Source organism: Leopardus geoffroyi, chromosome B2 (assembly GCF_018350155.1).
Source record: "Leopardus geoffroyi isolate Oge1 chromosome B2, O.geoffroyi_Oge1_pat1.0, whole genome shotgun sequence".
Lineage (NCBI taxonomy): Eukaryota > Metazoa > Chordata > Mammalia > Carnivora > Felidae > Leopardus > Leopardus geoffroyi.
The window spans coordinates 65,126,300-65,132,779 of NC_059332.1; the positions used below are offsets into that span (position 1 = coordinate 65,126,300).

The 6,480-nt window shown below is 35.2% G+C and overlaps 1 long non-coding RNA gene across 2 annotated transcripts in view; it reads left to right on the forward strand.

Moving 5' to 3' along the window:
- The window catches only part of LOC123608597, a 395,339-nt gene extending 395,157 nt beyond the window's left edge, over nucleotides 1-182 (forward strand). For both annotated transcript variants that reach the window (XR_006717319.1, XR_006717318.1), the window contains exon 7: nucleotides 108-182. This is a non-coding gene — a long non-coding RNA (uncharacterized LOC123608597). The remainder of the gene's footprint in view (nucleotides 1-107) is intronic.
- The last annotated feature ends 6,298 nt before the right edge of the window (nucleotides 183-6,480 follow it).

Below are 6,480 nucleotides of genomic sequence, written 5' to 3' on the forward strand. Positions count from 1 at the left end.
ACTTAAAAAAAAAGACAAGTTAGAAATCAGGCAGGGCCTGGAAACTCTGAAGACAAAAATCCACGGACTTCACTAACTCGCTGATGGTTGCCTCTGTTTATTTGCAGATTTGCTGTGACAAATAAAAGCTACATGCAGAGGATCCCATCCTGTTGAGGTGTACAACTTATTCTACCAGCTTTAAATAAAGTGTGATTATTTTAGATATACTTCTAGAGTTCACTTAATGGAATTAACAATAATTTGAGACTTTTTCTTTCCTGTGCTATCAGACCATTGTAATTACAGGAAGATTTTAAGAAAAAAACTATTTGCCTCATAAAAAATTATGCATTTGTGCACAGCTTTTTTACACTAAAATATCTCTGCATTTTCCAATGTTACTTATATTTTATTTCTTATACTACATAATATTATAATATATTATGCACTTGAACTCATTTGCTACAGTGTTGTGTATCTTTAATATCATGCATGCAAAGCAAATAATTTTTGCACAGGACAATGCCAATGCACCTTCCAGAGTAAATGTGTCAGTCTAATCAGTTGACTTGATGGAAAGAGTGTCTGTTTCCTCAGGAAAGTTCATAATGCATTTGTCATATTTGGCTATCTGTATGACTCCTTCCCTTTCTTCCCTCATATCATACTTAAATGGTATCTTCTCAGGAGACTTTATTATCCAACAACCTCTTTCCTTCCTCCCTTCCTCCCTCCCTCCTTTCTTTCTTTTCTTTCTTTCTTTCTTTCTTTCTTTCTTTCTTTCTTTCTTTCTTTCTTTCTTTTTTCTTTCTTTCTTTCTTTCTTTCTTTCTTTCTTTCTTTCTTTCTTTCTTCTTTCTTTCTTTCTTTCTTTCTTTTTCTTTCTCCCTTTCTTTTTTCCAAAGATACAGTATGTATAAAGAACTCCTTGATTTAACATTGCCCTATCCACTCTTCCTTTTTTTCAGTATTCACTCTCTCTTCATAGTATTTTTCTTACAGACATAATCTCTGACACACTGTGTATTTTACCTATTTATTTTCTATCTCACCTGTCTCTATACATATACTCTATGGAGGCATGGTTCTAGCATATTTTGTTTACTTCTGTGTCACCAGCCCCTAAAATAGTGCCAGGAAAATTGCAGACATTCAACAAATATTTACTGAATTAAGTAATTAGTAATTGTGGCATGCATTGTGTCTTGCCCAGTTCTCTACTCCCAATGGGTGGAAGTAGTACTGCAAAATAGGCAAAATCTCTTTCAGTGTATTTAATGCAGCTTGTGTGAGAATATAAGAGATAACTTGGTGGCTGATGTCAAGTTATACTCCTTTTCCTATCAGAAGTACTGAGACCTGAAGTCAGGGAATTGAGTGATGATGATTATTACTGAACTCCAGAAGCTCAGGTGAAAGAAAACATGGACTGAATTAAATTCATATTAGCCTTCTGTGTGCCCTTCCTTTAAAGGGTCCACACCTGGAACAAATCCGTACTGATGGCATATGGTGGCAGCCAGAGGTGAAGCCCAGGTGATACAGCAGGCAAACAGACCATTTTTTTTCATGGGCCTCCCTTGTTCATAATAAGAAAGATCTAGCTTCACTAGAGAGGAGCCACCTCACTTCTTCACCACTACAGTATGGAAATGGGTGAATGACAGCTTATTTAATTTTCAAGTGGCTTGAGGAGTGGTGGCCTCTACCGTAGAGACAGCAGTGGACCTAACATGTCCCTATACAAAACTCTTTCAGGCTCTTCCAACCTAAGTGAAAATATGCCTAATGACACACAATGATCTGGCTCCAATTCCACTTGTGATGTACCTATTCCTGAAGATTCCCCTTCCAGGAGTAGAACCCTCTTTTACTTCTTACCCAGTCACCCTGGATTGTGAATTAACAAGGCATTATTTCCCAGTTTTGTAGAGCTAAAACTTTTAGGGTGGCCTTTGACTTTTTCAGTTAAGATAGTAAAAGAAGTCCTATCACACTGGTTTACCTAACTATTTTCTTTTCTTGTATGTAAAATGAGGTCCAGAGAGCTGTAAAATGGTATTAAGAACCTCTCTCTTTCTACCTTTCTTAGTATGTAGCATTGTTCCTCTTGTCTACAAGATGGCTGCTATGACTCTAGGCATCATATCTATGTTCCATCCAGGAATTAAGGGAGGTGGAGAGGGGAGACAAAAGGGAGATGCTAGCAGAGATTGTCTTCATTATCAGGAAGCCAAAAGTTCTCCTGTTAGACTTCTACTTACATCTCATTGGTTAGAACTGAATCTCATGGCACTCCTAGAGGCAAATACTGAGAAGTATTTTTAACTGAAAACATGGTCACCCTGAACAAAACTGGGGTTTTCAGTTAGCAAGATGAGAGAGAATCAATATTAAGTAGCAAAAAACAGTGCCTGTCACAACCTGTTACCTCTCCCTCACCTGCACGTCTTGATTTTTCTTTCCCTCATTTATCTCCTTTCACAATTTCCATCTCCTGTGCCATCTTTTCCCATATTCTTGCTCACCCCATGGACATAAGGCAATGACCATATAAACAACTCCTCCCCCTCTTCTATTCATCCTGCCATCTCCAGATTCCTCTTCTTTTAGGACCACTCTGTCTTTTCCTCATTCACAAATCTTCACTTATCAAAGTCCTTGGTCCTTTATCTTGTATTCAAGGCCTTCATACTCAGTCCCAATCTGACTTAATTTCAACTACTCTTAATGATACCAGTTTGTCCTCCAGCCAGTCTTCAATCACTTTTCTCAATTACTCATTGGATTTTTCCAGTTCCATACATTTGCTCATGCTGTTTTCCATTCGGAATGACTCAGGATCCTTCCTTCATTTAATTCTGTCAAAACCCTTCTCACTTTTCAAAGTTTTTTTCAAATTTGTTTTCTTCGAGAATGCATTCACAGATCCTCCCAATTAGAAATTTTCCTTCATTATTTCCAGTTCTCCTATTCCTTAGAGGGTTGCCACGAACATAGCACTCTCCACATTACTGCCTTACACCTTAGGCCTTTGTGTACTCCATTCTACTTTACAATAAAATGATAAGTGTCATGCAATTTGTTTTAATAGGTTTTGTTTCTTTAGAACAATTTTAAATATACAGAAAAATTGAAAGGATAGTGTAAAGAATTCTCATATATCTATACCCAATTGTTCCTATTATTAACATCTTATATTAGTATTGTTCTTTTGTTAAAATTAATGAACCAGCATTGATGCACTGTTATTAACTAAAGTCCAAAGTTTATTCAGATTTTCTTAGTCTTTAACCTGATGACCCTTTTCTGTTCCAGGATCCCTTCCAAGGCAACATATTTCATTTATTTACCATGTTTCCTTAGTTTCCTGTTAGCTATGACAGTTTCTCAGGATTTCCTTGTTTTTGATGACCTGGACAGTTTTGAGGAAATCCTGGGAACGTATATTTTAGCATGCCCCTTTATGGGAGTTAATTGGATATTTTTTCATGACTACATAGCAGTTATGGGTTTTGGGGAGGAAGAACACAAAGGTGAGATGCCACTTGCATCACATCATTGAGGATACAGAAAACATGAGGATACAGAAACATGAGGATACAGAAAACATTGAGGATACAGAAAACATGATTTATGACTATGGATGTTGACCTTGATCACCTGGCTAAGGTAGTGTTTCTAAGTGTTGCTAAGGTAGGGTTTCTCTCCTATGAAGTCTCTCTTTTTGCCTCCTTTCCATTCTGTACTTTTTGGAGGAAGTCACACTATGTGCAGCTAACACTTGAAGACTGGGGAGTTACACTCCACCTTCTTGAGAGAAAAGTACCTACATGAATTATTTGGAATTCTTCTGCATGTGAGATTTGTTTTTCTCCCCCATTTATTTATTTTTCAACCATTTATTTATAGCAGTATGGACTCATAGCTGTTTATTTAATTCTTTGGGTTATAATCCCCTACTACTTTATTTCTTTTTTTGCTCAAATTGTTCCAGCTTTGACCATTAGAAGTTCTTTCAGGTGACAGCTGTGTCCCTCAGCTATAACCCCCATTCATGTGAGTTTCTGTTGTAATTATTGTTTTTGAGCACTCTTTATATTCTGGTACTACAAGATGCTCCAGGTTTATTTTGTGTATTTCCTCTCCCAGTCTTAGCCTTTCCTCTAAGGATCCCTGGTTCCTTTTGTTGGAGAATGGTATTAGAAGCCACGATCTAAGTGTTGGTGTGTTCATTGCTGTTCAGGAGTCACTTATTTTAGGCCTTGTCAGCTGACGAACCAAGGAAATATGTCTGTGCATAAAGATAAGCATACACATATTTCTATAAATATTTCTATATGTAACCACCTGTATCTATATCAAACTAAAGTATCCAACTCTAACCCATTAACATATGAATTATTCTAGCCTCTCCCTCTTATCTATAAGCTCTCACTCTTAACAGTGAGAAATCTGGTTCTCATATGCTGCCATTTGATTGCTTAATTATTCACTTATAGTATGTATGCATAGCGGTATCAGAATTGTTAACTTATATCCCCGTGGGAAACAATATTATCAACTAGAGAATTATGCTTCTGTGTAGTTCTTTTTGCCTTTAGTCTTTCAGATTCCACTCATTTAGAAAGTTCCTTATGGCTGACCCTTTTACCCCCACTCTCCTCAGTGAGGTTGTTTCATGCATTTGTAATACAGTTTAATTCTCTTATCCCAATCTGCATTCCTCCCTGGGAACTACCTAAATCACTTTTTTAAGTGCTTTTTATATATTGTACAGTTCAATGGATTATAACAAGCATGTTATGTTATGTCTCCACCATTGCAGAATCATCCAGGATGGTTTTAACGGCACTAAAAATTCCCTTGTTTCTTCACTAACTCAACCCTCCCCTCCTCCTTTCTCACAAGCAATTGCTGATCTTTTCCTGTCTCTATAGTTTTGCCTTTTACAGAATATCATAATTGTAATCATGTACTATATAGCCTTGTCAGGCTGGCATTTTTCACTTATCAATATACATTCAAAGTTCATCCATGTCTTTTCATGGCTTGGTAGCCCACTTCATTATACTGTTGAATAATATTCCATTGTATGTGTATACTGCAGTTTGATTATCCACTCACTTACTGAAGGATATCTTGGTGGTTTCCAGTTCTTGGTGATTATCAATAAAGCTGCTATAAATATTAAGTTTTCACAAGTTTGAAGTAAGTTTTCAGCTGAATTAGGTAAATATCTAGGAGACAATTGCTAAGATTATATGGTAAAATTATGTTTAGCTATGTAAGAAACTATCAAACTATCTTTCAGAGTGACTGCACCTTTTTGTATTTTCACCAACAATGAGTAAGAATTCCCGTTGTTCTGCATGCTTGTCAGTATTTTCAGTTTTATGGGTTTTTGTTTTTAATTTTTAATTTTTTTATTTTAGTCCTTCTCATAGCTGTGTGACATATTTCACTTTTGTTTTATAACTTTGTAATGATAAATCATGTTTCTCACATGTTTTTTTTTTTTTTTTTTTGCCATCTGTGTATCTTCTTTGGTGCATTGTTTGTTCAAATCTTTTGCCAATTTTTTAAATTGACCTATTTTTTTTATTGTTGAGCTTTAAGAGTTCTTTGTATATTTTGGATAAATGTATCTGATAAATGTATCAGATATATACTTTGCAGACATTTTCTCCCAGCCTATGGCTTTTATTTTCATTCTCTTAGTAGTATCTTTCATAGAAAACATATTCTTAATTTTTAAAAAGACTGACATCATTTTTTTCTTTTGTTGATTATTCTTTCAATTTCATCTAAAAATTCATCACCAAATCCATAATATTAAGATATTATCTTATGTGTTATTCTGGAAGTTTTATAGTTTTGCATTTTATGTTTAGGTCTATTATCCACTTTGAATTTATATCTGTGAAAAGTGTGAACTAGATTGACGTCTATTTCATCTTTTTTTGATATAGATGCCTAAGTGTTCCAGCACTATTTGCTTATAGGACGATTCTTCCCTATTCAATTGCCTTTGCTCCTTTGTCAAAAATTTGTGTTGCTCCTGCATCAAAGACTATAGTGTGAATCTGGTCTGGGCTCCATATTCTGTCTGTTTTATCTATGTTACTGTTCTTTTGTCAATACCATGCTGTCTTGATTACTGTAGCTTTGTAGCAAGTCTTAAAGTTGGGATAGCATGAGACTTATAGCTTTGTTTTGGCTTTTCTAGGTCTTTTGTCTCTCCATATAAACTTTAGAATCAGTTTGTAGATATCTATAAAACAGTTTGATGGAACATTGATTACAATTGGATTAAATCTATAGATCAGTTTGGGAAGAATTGACATCTTAACAATATTGAGTCTACCAATGATTATAGAATATCTCTGTATTTATTTAGATCTTCATTGATTTCTTTCACCAGTATTTTGCAGTTTTCTGCATACAGATCCTGTGCATATTTTGTTAGATTTATACCAAACTATTTCTCTTTTTACAG